Source organism: Cydia pomonella, chromosome 15 (genome assembly GCF_033807575.1).
Source record: "Cydia pomonella isolate Wapato2018A chromosome 15, ilCydPomo1, whole genome shotgun sequence".
Taxonomy (NCBI): Eukaryota; Metazoa; Arthropoda; class Insecta; order Lepidoptera; family Tortricidae; genus Cydia; species Cydia pomonella.
The window spans coordinates 11,994,697-12,011,755 of record NC_084717.1 but is presented as its reverse complement, the minus strand read 5'-3'; the positions used below and the strand labels follow the sequence as shown (position 1 = coordinate 12,011,755).

The 17,059-nt window shown below is 36.1% G+C and overlaps 1 protein-coding gene across 1 annotated transcript in view; it reads right to left on the bottom strand.

The window, feature by feature from the left end:
* Nucleotides 1–3,546, bottom strand: part of LOC133525836 (inositol-trisphosphate 3-kinase A) — a 186,034-nt gene extending 182,488 nt beyond the window's left edge. Inside the window, exon 1 of the mRNA XM_061862242.1 lies at nucleotides 3,419–3,546. The gene's annotated coding sequence lies outside the window, so the exon portion shown is untranslated. The remainder of the gene's footprint in view (nucleotides 1–3,418) is intronic.
* Between the last annotated feature and the right edge of the window lie 13,513 nt (nucleotides 3,547–17,059).

The window sequence follows — 17,059 nt, the reverse complement described above, 5'->3', positions numbered from 1 at the left end:
CGAATCCGATGATTGACTTTTTGTTTTCTTTGTTAATTGTGAGATAGAAAATTACCTACCGTCTATGTTAACTTTGCAATCTTTGAATAGAATAAAGTGAGTGTCATTGTAAACGTTACATTCTCATAGAAATTTGACATAAATGATAACATAGCCACTTGCAAAGGGCATGCAGAGTTAGCTTGGTCCGACTCTATCCGAATAGAGATTTTGATCAAATTAGCTACTAGTTAATTCAAAAAAAAAAATTTTAATCTAGAGAACTAAACCACAACGTTAATAGCATAATACAACATCTATAAACCAAAAAAACTTACGAACTCATAACTTAGGATTCGAAAAATAGAAGATGCATAATATAGTAAGGACCATATTTTACATGTCACTCATTAGAGTCAGACCAAGATAAGTTGGAAGCGATTTTTACAGCCCAGACAGTGCAAGTGTTATTGCTCAAACACTTGCACAAGCTGGGCTAGCAAAATCGTTGCCAACTCATCTTGGTCTGACTCTAAACATACTTACAATATGTCTAAATCTTATGTCAATGTATTCTAAAGTTTAATCAAATTATCTAAAATGTATGTCAATTTATTACGTCTAATTTTGGATACCTCTCTCACTACGTCTGTTCTGAAATTCCCTGTAAACGAGCGAATTAATTAATTATGTTGACTTTGATAGCGAGTGACGCACGCGCACGGCTGACGGATGATAAAACGACAAACTATGTAAATGTTGTAAAATGAGGTGCCATTACAAAACATCCAGTTTAACATATGTTTTAATTTTAATAATTCTAAATTTATCACAATTCTCAAGAACAAAGGGGACGGCCACAAGAAATCGCCTTTTCATAAAAACGTACCTTCATTTCCCTAGCTGGATATCAACATTATTGAAAATATATTGACACAATTTGACGTATATCAACCACAGTTATGCCCTTCGTTAGATTTTTTATCACTTGTCACTATGTCCGTCACATTCACGCTTACATACTTGTTAGAACGTGACAGGCATGGTGTAAAATGATAAAGAGCCGACCATCTTAGCCCTGCTGAGGATAGACAAATGGCCTAAATGCCAAATCAACTTACAAAACGACGATTAAAGAGCTACTTTCGCAGCGCTCGATTGTCTCGAAAGAATAATACCCTCGCATCGCATGATGAAATTCATCAGAAAACGAATCGTCAATAATTTGCGTAAAACTTAAAATCAATAAAATAGGTGTTGAATGAAAGCCATAACTGGCATAAGTAACCGTTTCTCAGGTGAGCAGTTGATTTAGCACGTCAGGTTGAGAAAATGAGATGGCGGTGGCAATTAAACGGTCGGTGCGGAACGCGGTCGTTGAACTCAGGCTTGTAAGGGCGGCTGACACTGGGAAATGCATACATGTGGCCTATGTAGAAATCAGTGGTGGAACTCAATTGAATCGAATCAGAATCGAAGTCAATTCTTATCGGTTTGCCTAATTTGAGTACCGTATTCTACAGGTCTTTAAGAAACGGTAAGCCAATAGTTTAAGTTTAGCTTTGCGATCCTAGCGAAATAACGGTATTTTTTCTATGAAATTCCATTTCGGGGGAAACCGTATTGCACTAAGTAAATCTTAACAAATCACTTTTATTTTGATGTCGATCGCTTCAGCATAATATATTAGCTTATAAGTTTGGTTTAAAATTTTTTTTTGAATAAACGGAAAACCTATAAAACTAGTTTTTCATTTTGTTAATAACATACTAAAAACTCATGGACAATGGAAAATATTTAGAAGTAGAAAAACATTTTTTCTTTTCCTATGGACGTCACGTGGTATATATGTACATATACTTTGCTCTTAAACAAGCGAAGGTATCTTCTTTAAATCTTTTGAAACCATCTGCTTACTTAATTTCCAATAATCCTACCACACGCAAAAAACTTTTTAGGTTCTTCTGCATAGAAAATACCTAACTGTTAAGTTGTACTATTTTAATTAAAAACCTATCGGTAATCTATCAGTGTAAGTAACAGTATATTTTTACATTTGGCTAAGGTTTGTATTATGAATTTCTTCTAACAATGGATTTTATTATGGGAACGTATTCTCGCTGACGTTTCCCGGCGCTAATTGGCGTCGATGTTTTGAATTACTGACCACAACAAAGAATTACGGATCACAACAAGGATGCACTTTATGCGACAAATCAATTTTACTTACATTCGAACGGCGACGCGGCTTTCTAACTTTAAACATTTTTGTCACGAAATGATTGGTGCAAAATAAGAGTTTTCGAGTCTATAAATATTTAGTATAAAACCGCTATTACTTGCACATAGTTTGAGATTGACTAATGATTTCAACATATTTTACTTTCAGGTGTAGGTTATTGGTTTTAGTAGGTACGTATTCATTTTTTAAGCAAGGCAAGACTTCCCTAATTTGAAATTAGATTGATATGTGTGAGATCCCTAAAATATTTAATGTAGGTCCTTGTTTAATCAAATCAACAAGATGACACGTAGCATTCTGGGACTTTCTGGGCTATAAACGCGAACACCAAAGTTCGGAAATTGCGGGCATCTTTCTCGGTCACTCTAAGTACGCCTTAATTGGAGTAAAAGAGAAAAATGCCCGCAATTTGCGAACTTCGGTGTTTGCGGTACGCCCTCCGGTGCTTACGTTTAAGTATTGACGTGAGAATGGAAATAAAACAGTAGTTTGCATATCGCGGAATCACATTCGCGCGTAAACAACGTTTCCTCCATGCAAATGTCAAATTCAAATGCAGGTCACAACTGCAACAATAAGTCGTATCTACAAGGAATTTATTTACACGAGGAATGCATTCTTGTGGTGGAAATGTACGAATACTGAGGACGATTTGCATCAAAATAGAAGTAGTGTTTATAAACTATACTTATGTATTATCTGCGGAGAAAACTTACAATTATTATTTAATGGTGCTTTTGTGAAATAATCTAAGTAGGTATTAGATAACGAAAATTGCGGCTTTTTGGGATTCACTATTAGAGATAAGTTTAAGTGAATACGTATACCACCTTAAGCACAGGATTTTATTTTTTTACATACGTACCTATCAGTCTACGCAGTCATTTCGTTATTACTCACGTATGTTTATATGAATTTATAGCCAATGTGATTATTGTTGATCTCAACTACAACTAACCCAATGACACATGGTAGATATAGTTTTCTTCCTATCTAAAACAATATTTCATGATTTGTCGAACCGCATATTTACAGCCATATAAGTAAAAATAAATTGCAAAAAAGTCACAAAACAACAGAACATCTGAAACCGGGAAAGCGCAACCAAAACAAGCGTGACCGTACGACTCAAACAAAAAGAGTCCGTTAAAAACAAACGAGCGGACATAGAACACCGTTATCACATCACAGTCTTACCTGCAGCAATCCAAAGGGCACTTTCATTCACTACCGACCGAAGCGAGTGACTACCGCGAGTTGCTTCGAGCGACTATACTCGCAGATAAGTGAATCGAGATAGTGCAGTAAGAGGGTAGTGCCGCGGGCACACTGGACGGAAATTCGGTGTGTGTACTGACTGACGTATGCTACGTACACTTTTTAATAACAACGCCGATGAAGGATCGGTTCAATGGGCTTTAAGATGCTAAACAGGACTTTAATAAAACAGACATACATAGGATATACCTACAAAACCTCAAGTTTTCAAGAGGTTTTTCTAAAATAATATAGATACTATTCCAAAAAACAATTATCTGTGGCCCTAGTGAAAAAGGGTACAAGTCTCTGGCAGCGCAGGTGTAAAGGGGTGTAAGTTCCACGTAACACTTATGCCCTTATACACCTAAACTGCCAGAGACTTATTATTCGTGGCAAAATATGTTGTCAATTATCTGGGATGAGAGTTAATTGAAATTTACAAATACATATGCATTTATTTCATTATTTTTACAAAGTTTGCATGATCGACGAACAGACATCCAAATATCCAAACATACAAACTATGACATTATATATTAGTCTAGTAGGATTAAGTCATTCTCAGCATCAAAGATAAGCCTGCAGATTAGTGTAAGACTGCGTTTAATGAAGTTGAATATTATTATGCCCTCAGTTCTATTTTTAAAATATACCATTTATCTCTAGCAGCTGAATTTTTAATCATAGTTTTTAGTTATTGTCAGTACCACGATTTCAGTTAGATGTTGGCCTGACCTTTTGACACAGCTCGGACACCGGACGCGTCAATAACAGTTCTATTGTGACTCGCACTTAGTGAAAGTGTTAGAAGTATTGTGCTTAAAAAAGTCAAATAGAGACTGCTTAGCTTATAATGAAAGGACCATTAAAATACCCCGGTATCGTATACTACGTACAATCGTTTTCTGGTATAAGTACACATTTATATACTACTAACTACTACAAGAAGGTAGCCAAAAATATAGGTAGTTAGCCTATGTCTATCCACAGGACTTTATAATTAATGGTCTGTTCCCAAGGGGTGACAATCGGAACCCTATTACTAATTTTAATATCATAGCTGCAAAAATGTAACACATAAAGAAGCAATGTTATTCTTATCGAATTGAATAGGTGTGTCATGATTTATTTATGATTACATTTAAGATAGCAGTTAAATAATAATTATACTGTGACAACATTATTATGTTACCCCGATTAATATCGGGGTAGTTGGGAAAACAACATTATACGGTAACGGTACGGTAGTTGGCAACACGGTAGTTTTAGCAAGTGGTGGGGACACGGAATATGTTGGACAGGCTCGTTCACTTGGGTTGAGGCCGTTAAAGAGGACGCATATCGTAAAGAACTGGTTAGGTCAGAGTACCTGCAAGTACGTCGATTGTTGTAGTAGTCTTAGTTCAGAGTAACCATGCGAGAAGAAGCACCACAGGTGTATGAATAATGGATATCGCTGCCAAAGCGGAAACGAATGTATGCTAAAATCCATCAAGCGATTTAGGCGGCAGAGCACACCAAAGAAATATTCATATAAATATATAAGTTTTTGCCAAAAAAAAACAATTTTTGGTACAAGCTTTTATCGCTGACTTTACTTCTCTTTCCACAGGCAACTAATACTCATTAAGATAATTCTAAAACCCCCATACACAATTAGGTTGCGTTGTTTTATCACAGAGTTCCTATGGCCACCTCCTGTCTCCATCATCAGATCGGCTCGATGGTACCATAATATTCCATTGTCACCCGACTTACATATGTATGCAAATTTTCAGCTTCGTCGGAATCCGGGAAGTGGGTCTAATTTAACTTGCAAGATTTGATCCGTACATACATACGAGTACATAGGTACATTGCAAGTTAAATAAAAGCTTGTAAAAACATTACCACCATACGCACAGCCGAAAGCTTGTTTTAGATTAATGTGCACTACGCTTTATACTATATAACAAATTATATTTATTACTTTGAACATTGCTAACCTGGTTGTGTGGACACGCCTTTACCGCTCACTCCGCAAACCTTTACTTGAATGTTACTAGTTCAATGTAAACATAAACATACGAACTTACTGTTAGACCAGCTATACATTTGCTACGGTTTTTATACATTCATGCTAAAGATTATTGAAGTTATGGTCAATAAAAGTAATTTATAATTCTGCCAATGTCTTGCAATATTTCGTTGTGGTACCTACGCTAAAACGAATTATAGATAAGTGTTTACGAGTATGTTACGAGTAATGTTAAAAGTTTAATTAAACTTAAGTTTAGCTGGGTATACCTAGTATTACACAAGCGTTTTGGGTAAAGCCCGAAAATTAAATCAACTGTAATTTGTACTCGGCGTTTACCCGTAGCAGTGTTGGCCGAAACGAAAATTATTGGCCATTAACCATTATAAATTGAACCGTAAATTGTAACCGTCCGTTACGGTTACGGTTCAATTTATAATGGTAAATGGTTAATTGCAATTAACGTTCGGCCAACACTGACCCGTAGTATTTATATAGGTCTACCCAACACTACTCTGGGAGGTTAATGTCAGAAGTGATGATGCAACACCTGACAGTACCCAGCCAATGTTGGTTAGACCTAGATGTGTACGGGTAAACGCCGAATACATATTTATGTTGTTTAATTTTTTGGGCTTTACCCAAAAGGCTTGGGTCATACTAGTTATACCAGAGTAAGCTTGAGTTTAATTAACCTTCCAACACTACCCATAACGAATTTAGGGTTTTTATGTAGGTACCTAATTACACAAATTACCTCGAAGCTGGAAGTAACATAGCATCCGTAAAAATGTAATACAGTAAAACCTGGCCAAGTACGACCTGGATCATTGATAAACCCCCATAACTGGATCTCATGCGGAGGTCCCGACAACCCGAAAATAGACCACTATATCTGTATCGTCATAATTACCTCTATAATTGAGGTAGCAAGTGTATTTTACCTCTTTTACTGTGACTATACTATTTAAAAAAATACCTTTGATTTGCTTTGAATTTTAGCGTAGACCTATGTATCTGAGATAACGTCAATTTATTACCTCTCTGATTCAGAGTTAATTGTAGATCATCTTCCGTTTTGTTTAGTTGTTTTTGCCTTATTTAATTGAGTTAATTTTGACAAAATATTGCCCAAAAACTCCAACGGTTTCGCTATTGTCCGAACTTTATTTAGTAAGTTTCCTTTAAAATGTCGAAAAACAGGCAATGAAGTCCGAGTCGATTTTAATGTAACAAAATCTATCTTTTGTAGGATCATTCAGAATTAGATTTTACTATTTGTCCTTTATTTGTCTTTTTATTATAATTGTTAAAGAATTTATACAAAAATCACACCTGTGTAACTGAAATAACCTGTATTTTACCACTGTTAATGAAACTGTATGTAAATGAGTCAGATATTAGTGGAATAGGTCCCTTAATGACCCTGTTAACCAGGTTTCACACCTGTATTAAGAGACCAGCACGTCCAATTACATTCACTGTTAAGCTAAGAACTGCGACTAAAAAGGGAAATGTTTATGTTACGATTGCGTATGTACGGTTTATGGTTAAAAGAAACATAAAACATATTTCTCTTTACATATTCATGTTGATTCTTACACATAATAAATAACTACACAGGTTCATAATTTGAAAGAAGAGGGGTTGTGCCTTCCATCAGTTGACCCGGTTCCAACACTAGGCGAGACCAAGAGAAGTTGAATGTTTTAGAAATTCAACTCGGAAAATTGTACTTAGGTTAGAAAATTGCGCGTTTTGATCGATTTGAATTCCTGATCAGATATAGTGCACATAAATAAATAAAAATAATTAAATATGTGACATTCTGACACAAATCGACTAAACCCATATGTTTTTTTTTTCCTTTACTAAAGGGCTATGTCGAGTAAACAAATATGTCGCCCAATAAAAACAGAGTTAATGTCCTTCAGACCGCACTTAATACCTTTTCAACATCATCAGACATGGGGTTTGTTGTGGATACTTAAGGTACTCATGGTATTATATAACAGTTTTGAATGATTCACAGTTAGTTTCACTAGACTTAAATCGTCCGGGATATGAACCGTGATTACCTTTAATCGCGAGCGCGGTCTACACAAATTTGACCCAGTTAATACCCGTGAACGAGATGCGTGTAACTGCGTCGAAATATCGGGAGCTCATAAACAATACAATATAAAAGGTAATCACGGTTCATATCCTGGTCGATTTAAGTCTATTATATAGGTAAATACTTTCATACATAGAAAACATCAATCACTTACCACGGCATAAGCACGATACTCCTCCTAAATACTTCCTAATTTTGATAATACTTTGTCATATTACTTGTAATCGTAAAATCCCGCTGAACATGTGAATTGGACACAGCGCAGATATCAAAAGCCAATAATTCTAAGAACGAAAAGATGGTTTCCTGTACCTCACGGGTTTCCCCATTAAGAAATAAAACAAATTTGTTTAACGCGAGGATTCCCCACATTCCATTTGTTTAACGTATGGACTTAGGAAGCTGTTGATAGCAAAGATTAGGTATTGTTCCACAATTATCTGTTATCATACATGTGCGCATTGGAACATTTATTTCTTCTGTATTAAATTTAAAATAAGTTATGTTACCGTCTTCAGGTTCAAACCCCGGCTCGTACCAATGAGTTTTTCGGAACTTATGTACGAAATATCATTTGATATTTACCAGTCGCTTTTCGGTGAAGGAAAACATCGTGAGGAAACCGGACTAATCCCAACAAGGCCTAGTTTACCCTCTGGGTTGGAAGGGCAGATGGCAGTCGCTTTCGTAAAAATTAGTGCCTACGCCAAATCTTGGGATTAGTTGTCAAGCGGACCCCATCAGGCTCCCATGAGCCCTGGCAAAATGCCGGGACAACGCATGGAAGAAGAGAAAAGAAGAAGTTATGTTACCGTCTAGGTATGTGTAATTTAGAGAAAAATATTTATAGTAGCATTCGGCAATCATAGCCTTTGTGTAAGAGCAATATAACTGTGTTTGAAACTTCCAAGCAACAATTTGATAGGTACTCTTATTCAATCACCTACCGCATATTTACAGTGACCTAAATATTCGACACCTTTCCTGAGATTTATGACAGAGTCATCAAACTTTCCTTTCGTTTTTCGTGACGAGGTCCCTTAAACAACGGATGCCTAGAATGCAGTGGTGCTAAACCCAGGCCATGGCGAAAAAAAACTACCTAATGATCGCAAAACATTTCCGACGGCCACTGGGCCGTTTGATGTTGAACTGAAACATAAGAAATAAAGATCTGACATCAATTAAGCTCTAGATCAATGATCGTAATCACACTAATCACGATAGAACACTACACTAAACACTGCAGTTTCTTTAATTTCTCCGTAGTAATTAAAAATGTGTCGTAGTCGTCGCCGAGCACACAATCACGCAACACAATCCACGGCTCTATTCTCGTACCGATAATACATCGGTGCAAACCGCTATAACTCCTTACATTTATAATTACATTATTTAATGATAAATTTAGATAAGTATACCAACTTACAAGTGCAACACATTGAATACTTATTAACTTTGTTACTAACTTATCATTATCAGTGTCAAGTTCCAATAAATTTATTATCCTCTGGATTAAAATTTATATGCCTGAACCACTCGAGTACCACCGCGAACTGGATAGAAAAAAATAGAATGTAATGTTTAAGCAAAAGAATTGAATTATTTGTCACAGAATGTAGGCCATGGTCGCTGATCGTCGCGCGTGAAAAATGCCAATATGAAATTCATTAGAAAAACGCAATGGATTAGATTTAATGGATGAGTAACGTATCACATGAATATCTAACACGGGGTTTTTTTAGCCTTGATCACCGGAAGAGAGAGATCATAGACATATATCTACAGTTTGTTTTTTTAAGTCCTTAAGATGGAAGTGGAGGACCCGTGCGAAATCGTCTTTTCATACAAACGTAGTCAAAATGGGATATGTTTGGAAGAACATCCCTATTTTCAAGTTTTAATGTCTAAATGATATCTGTGACTAGGGTTACCAGATACAGATTTTGAATTTCCTGACTAAATTCCTGATTTTCGAATATTTTTCCTGACGCTCAAATCGATGACGACGGTGTCAATTAAAGAATATCAAAATATCCATTTATGCTTGAGTTATGTTAATTAATATTAAAAATAAGGATAAGTGGAATACACGAATATAAGTGCCTATGCTCAGCAGTGGATGCCTGGAGGCTAAAATGATGATGATGATGATGATGATGATTAACGCCCCTGTCGATGTCGGTAGGGCGACGCCTAAAATACGAATCTCAAGAAAAAATGTTTTTATTGCTAAATACAAATAAGGGGTGGGAGTAGGTAAAACTACTTCAAATTGATTATTACCTTATTTCGTAATTTAATTGCATAATTAGACCACCTACCATGCTCAGAGACCGGAACAAGGTTCTTTACCTCTGAAGATGAATTGAGGAAAACATGATTTACCTATAGAATTCCGAAAATATGAAAACAAGAACTTATACATAATAGGCTAAACAAGTATTTTATTTAAAAAGAGATAAGTTACAGTACAATGTAATATTTTTGGGGAAGTACTTCCACATTAGGTACTCACTGATAGCCCAAGCCTATTAGTACCTAGGTTTTGAGTAGAGATTTGCCCCTTAATTGTGTCTTTCTGGATGTGTATAACACTTCAAAAATATGTTTTTCTCCTTCTAATTCTTATTCTTAATTTAGTTATTTAATATTCTTGTTAAAATTTGCCGACTCCTGGGCTGGAGTGGAAGATATACGGAAGAGAATTTATGTAGGGTGATTTAACTCGATGAAGAGATGTTCCACATCGCGTAGGTACTTAATTCTACTATAATGTGCTTGTTTACAGTAGTTTATAGTAAGTACCTATATTTACATGGAAATCGCAGGGATTCCCGTAGCACTGCTAGATCCCCTTGCTAACTATAAGGAAAAATCCAGTTTGTACGTATTTAGCGTATCACTGCAGTGTGAACATTTTAGAACATAAGTTTTGGCATTATTAGCTATTGTTGTATAATGGGGCGAGGTTACATTGAATTACGTAGCACTGGCCTTAAATTAAAACAGTTTCCTTAATTTTTAAGACTTTATGAGTACGTTGAAATTTGTTAGGTGCACTTTAAATATCAATTAGTGTAAAAATGCGAACCCACGGAAATTTACATTTTTGCCTCCGACGTGTTTTGTTTCATAAGTAGCATTAAGCTCCCCTTACCACGCACTACGAACATTACGCAGCATGAATTTCACTGTCCCCTCCAGAACTTCCGACTGTGAGACTCACAAAGTATCAGTACAACACGAGGACCAAAACACCAAAATACAGCAGTCAAATAACCCGGTTTGATGTTAGTAATTAAGAAGTATTCACTAATACATACCTATTCCGTCCCTGACACATTCAGTAGTTGGATCTGTCTAATATTGTGCCAAACAAGTGCACCAAAAATTCTACTTTATATCTTTAGCCCCAAAGTCCTACATCAAACGACTGAAATAAACTTTAAGAGACAAAGTAAATGGTGGCATTTATGACAGCAAACAGGCGGGCAGAGATTAAGTAGATTTAGAAACCATTAGCTGCCCTTTAGTTCTGGCAGATTGAAGGTCAAGGGCTCCTTTGATGATGGATGTTCGAACCTTGAACGATATTTTGATATACTTATTGACCTATAAGTTATAATTTATGGAGTTTCGATTAACAAATACGAAGGCAGATACTCAACAAAACCAGGGCTCAATCATTATATGCAATAAAATTATACCAACGTAAGCAGTAAGATGATGACCACATGATGTCCATACACGAGAAGAAAAAGTTTTTCCACTTCTAAACATTTTCCATTTTCCATGATTTTTATTATGTAAGTGACACAATGAAAAACTAGGTTTATTTTTCCTTTTTTTCAAAATTTGCAAAACAAGAAAAAATATTTAAAAAAAAAAGCGAAGGCTATAAACCTAGAATATATTATGCTGAAGCGATCGACATCAAAGTCAAAGTGATTTGTTAAGATTTAGTTACTGGAAAACTTTTTCTTCCTAAATAGAATTTCATAGAAAAATTACCGTTAGATTCAGAAAGCTATTCTTACCTCTTAAAATAATATAGAGAGTAAATAGGATATGATATAACATTTTCATCTATGGGGCTGACTCACAGACTGAGTAACCATAGTAGCCATACCATGATTTGACACTTGACGTTTACGTTAGCGTCTGCGTAAACTCGATCGCAGTCCATCTCTCTTGCACTGATGTGTTGTATTGGTGCGATAGATAGGTAGGTAATAAATCGTACGATGGGGTTGGACATGAATTAAATTCTTTTTCACGTAATGTTGACCTACCTGAACAATTTAAGGCTTGTGTTTTATGTTTATTAGGTATTGCATTGTATACATACATTATAAGAATACCTAATTAGATTCCATTAGCGTTCTAAAATTATTAACGAGTCTCTTTGACGAATTGTTACAAAATGGCCCAAAATATAGTATACCGTCAAGTGTAGTAACTGGGGACAGATCAGGTAACTAGAGTTTAGACAGTATAATCTTATTACTATTAATGTAGCTAGTTAAAAACTGTAAAAATACCCTGATATCATCCACGTTCATATGATTAGGGAATATTTCCTTTGTCTAATTTCACCCCTCCTGTTCTCAATTACCCCACTTGACAGTATTGAAAAGGATATCCTTTTCAATACCATCAAGTCAACATATGTTAGTAAACTTCATAAAGATTAATGTATACTTGAACTGGAAAATTCCACGTTGTGAAAGCCATAATGTACGTATGTGCAGCAAAGATAGCATCGCAGTATACAGCATGCTCACGAAGAACCCGAGAGTGTATTCCTGAACATATTAAAGACCTATTAAATCTACCTATTAAATATTCTATAAACCTTTCTCGAATTCGACTAGTTTCAGAGTTAATACCAATTTGAAGATATCTGGACAAGTGCGAGACAGACTCGCCCACTGAGAATATTGAATTTTTTAGAAATTAATTTCAAATTTTTCCCTGTACTTGATTTTTTTTGGGTGTAATTGATCTAAATTCATCGTACTTTTTTGCTTTATTATGGCATCAGAAATATGTGGTTTAAATGTTTCGGGCTCGTGAGCACCTTGTATAATCATTAGTGTCGCACCGTTCATGATCATCATACATATTTTAAATTTTATGGCTTAGTGCGATAATATATCTTTGAACAGATTAACAACTACCTAAATCTTGGCTTGCAACTTCATTGTTTCCCCACATTCCGTGAACGCAGAGAAATTAACAGTGGTGAAACATAACGTGATTGTCGATTAAGTTAAAGACAACATTCCGCAGAATACTGAGAATCCTCGGTAATATTCCCAGGAAAATAACCATTAGGCTAAAGCTAAAAATTAACAATCTTATGTTACAGTCAGACAGGTTGTCGATGGTCTTACTCTTACCCCGTTACGAGTACAACCATAGACACCAAGTACATGATGCTATGCCAAAAACCGAATATAGTGCCCACAGCATATTGCTAATTAAGTAAGATTTTTTATTTAAATATTCTTAAGATGCATTAATCAGATCTATTGAAAACAGTTAAAAAGTAAAATTGGAATTTTGGAGATGCGTCCTTTTCAATAAGCACGGCATCACAGACCATCTCAACACCGCACATAAGGATAATACGGGTAGTGCTAGCGGTATGCCCAAAAACGCTGCAAATTGTGTTAAAAGCATGAAAATCGGTACGATTGATCTTAGACCATTTAAATCCGTCGTAAAATGTTAAGTAAACGTCATAATATCATTTAAAACAACACCATTTTAAAATTTGACGTTTAAAATAGGTACCACCTGCAATGTCTAGGCTGCCAAAATCGCTGTCAACTTATCTTGGTCTGATTATATCAATTAAATATAAAATAAAATAAAACATCAAACAATTACCTATTTAGTAAAACTGGATGGCCCGCTTCTTCTGTGTCAACTTACTTAGTCCGGTGTCTATGTAAGAATTATCGGAAAAAAACTCACCTTTAACGCCGGCCCCTCTTTCCTCGAGCTCACCCCACACCCATCAAACCCTTTTTCTTACTTAAAGCTTAGATTTTCAATACTCTTATTTTACCAGAATGACATTATATTCGTATTGAGTAATTCGATAGGGGTAGTATCACACTTTGTAATAATGAAAAATTAAAAACAAAAAAACCAAATGAAAATTTTCAAAATTGCATTCTTGGGGTTAAATATGAGGATATTAAATATTATTTGAAGTATATTTTAGAAACAAAAATTAAACTGTATTGTATCCGGAGGAGCCCAAACTTGGTATGTTTTGAAAATTATTTTTATTCTCATTTAAAATTGGCTTAAAAATACCTTTCATTTGATACTACACATGATAGGTTACCGAACAATTTTTTTTTTCCATAAAAAAAAGATGACTAGCTTCCTATCGGGGCGTAGCATTTCAGTCGTCACTGACGGAATATGCTCGGACTATAAGCCCATAAACGCTGGCGTACCCCAAGGATCTGTACTATCGCCTACCCTGTTCCTTCTGCATATCAATTAACTAGCAATATTCATTGCTTTGCAGATGACAGCACTGGCGATAGCTGCTACACAGGTCGTGGAAACGCCCCAAGATCGAAACGTCCCTTGAACAGGTCTCGGTACGGTGAAAAGTATCGGGATACTTGGTGTCGACATTATAACTGAACTTACTGACGGCTTAGAACCTCTTAGTCTTCGGAGAGACGTTGGCTCTCTTTGCATGTTCTACCGTCTGTAAAATGGGGAATGCTCCGAAGAACTTTTTGAATTGGTGCCATCGTCACGTTTTTATCATCGCAAATCCCGCCAAAGGAGCAAAGCTCATCCTCACTTCTTAGATACATGGCACACCAAGAATAAGCGGGCATCTGGCTCGTTTCTTCCTAGAACGTGCGGAATGTGGAATGACTTGCCTCCTGAGGTATTTCCTTTGCGCTACGACATGGGATTCTTCAAGGAGCGGGTATTTAGGGTTCATAAGGGTCGGCAACGCTTAAGTGGCTTCTGTGGTGTTGCTTATGTTCATGGGCGACGATGACCGCTTCCTATCCGGCGGCTCGTCTGCTCATGTGCTGACTATGCTAACATAAAAAAAAAATGACCTCATAACTCCTCTCCTTTTTAGGGTTCCGTAGTCAACTAGGAACCCTTATAGTTTCGCCATGTCCGTCTGTCTGTCTGTCTGTCCGAGGCTTTGCTCCGTGGTCGTTAGTGCTAGAAAGCTGAAATTTGGCATGGGTATATAAATCAATAAAGCCGACAAAGTCGTACAATAAAATCTAAATTTTTTTTTTTTTAGGGTACCTACCCTACGTAAAGTGGGGGTGAAATTTTTTTTTCGGCTCAACCCTAGAGTGTAGGATATCGTTGGAAAGGTCTTTCAAAACTAATAGGGGTTTTCAAGAAACATTTTTTGATAAAGTGAATATATTCGGCGATAATCGCTCCGAAAGAAAAAAAAATGTGTCTCCCCCTCTAACTTTTGAACCATAGCTCAAAAAAATATGAAAAAAATCGTGGAAGTAGAGCTTAAGAAACACAATTAATGAAAACTATAGCGGACATGATCAGTTTAGCTGTTTTTGAGTTATCGCAAAAACTTTTCCCTTCATAGTAAAAAGACTTACTTTAATTAGGTACTGATTATGCAAATTTGCCTATTAACCCGGGTGAAAGGTAGCGTTTCATCCCTTGGTTAACAATTGACTATACTTTAAGCTCCAGTTTAGCTTATTGTGACGTAAGGGTAACTACGGAACCTTACACTGAGCGTGGCCCGACATGCTCTTGGCCGGTTTTTATTTATTCTTTTTTTTGTGTTCTACATTTTTGGTTCAAATTGATTGAAATGGCCTAAAGATCAATCGTACCGATTTTGATACTTTTAACAGCATTTGCAGCATTTTACTGAATTTCGGGGTGTTCCGCTAGAACTAGGGAGCGCCCGTACAAATTTCGTACAGGAGACCGTTTATTTCAGTTGCACCGACAATTACGTATGGGGGGCCTGGCCAAGATGACAATCGTTTGCAGTCTGTCTTGTTTCTATCGCACTCATAGATATAATGATCTGACGAGGTTTTGATTTACATAATCAATAGTTTATATTCTTTCTATTAGAGCATTTAAGGCTTGTTTTTAAATAAATAAATATTTATAAATATCCCTAAATAAATATTAATAAATATATATTTAGGGATAATCTTATACTGATGGAACTACCTCTAAAGTAAGCAAATAGAAGCTGTTTACTTTAGACTCCTAGTAACCATACCGTCGCCTAGTAACCATAGTACACTGGTTACTAGGCGACGATTAACAAACGTACATATATGTATGTATAGTTAATAAATACTTACATAAATAATCAATCAACCATAACCCAGGAACATATATTTAACAATTAAACGCCCTTACCGGACTCGAACTCTTAATAGATAATAAATCTGATAATGATGATGATCTGATATTTATGCATCAGATTGACTTAAAGCGGCTTCTGAGATATTCTACCAAAAATGCTCAATGAGATGATGATTTTTTCATCGATAATTGAGCGATAAGTGCCATTCCCTTCACTAGTCTGAGATAATATTTAGTGCGTTTTGAGGCCTAAAAGACCTTCAAAATTCTTTAGACCAGGTAATTCTTCTTTAAACAGGGATCAGAACCAAGCGCGAATCTAAGTGTGTTTTATACATTTACTGACAAATGAAGACTACACAAAGTCTAGGCAAAGTTATGAAGGATCTATGTAAAGTAACTAGTGAAAGAGGTTTGATAAGGGCTCACCCGCACTGTAAAAGAGCTTAGGTTTAGGCTGATTCGATCTCGACCGCACCAGTTAAAAGTTCTTCAAGATTTCTCCCGCAGTGAGCGTGCTAGACTGTACAGTATGAAAAGGCGTAGAATACAATATGTATAAGTATATCGTTGTGCTGCTTAAGTGGTAGCATTTAAACAGCATTTTACAAATAAAATTGCACGTTTGTGTGGTGACCTCGTACTCTTAGTAAGTAAGTAGGTAACGCTTCATAATGCGGTGTCTGTGTAGTCTATATAGCTAGAAATCAAAGATGACTCACGTTAGAATGGCCTGGGTCCGGGCTGAGACTTCCGACACTTCGTTTTCTATGGAAAGCATCACGTGATCACCGGGAGCCTGTCATATAAAACAAAGTGTCGATTGCCTCGGCCTGGGCCCAGGCCGTTCTATCGTGAGTCATTCTTTGGTCTGCAGAAAGTTGGAAGTATGGCAACTTCAAGATTTGTGGCAGATTCATAACATTCTTACAAAGCGTTTGAAACAAATATTTAAGTACCTAATCTAATAAGTATAGGTACACATATGATTGAAATTTTCCATCCGCGTAAATGAGTTTTACGGTGTCACTAGTTACTGCGAACTGTTATCTTTAGTCAACAAATTTAAGTC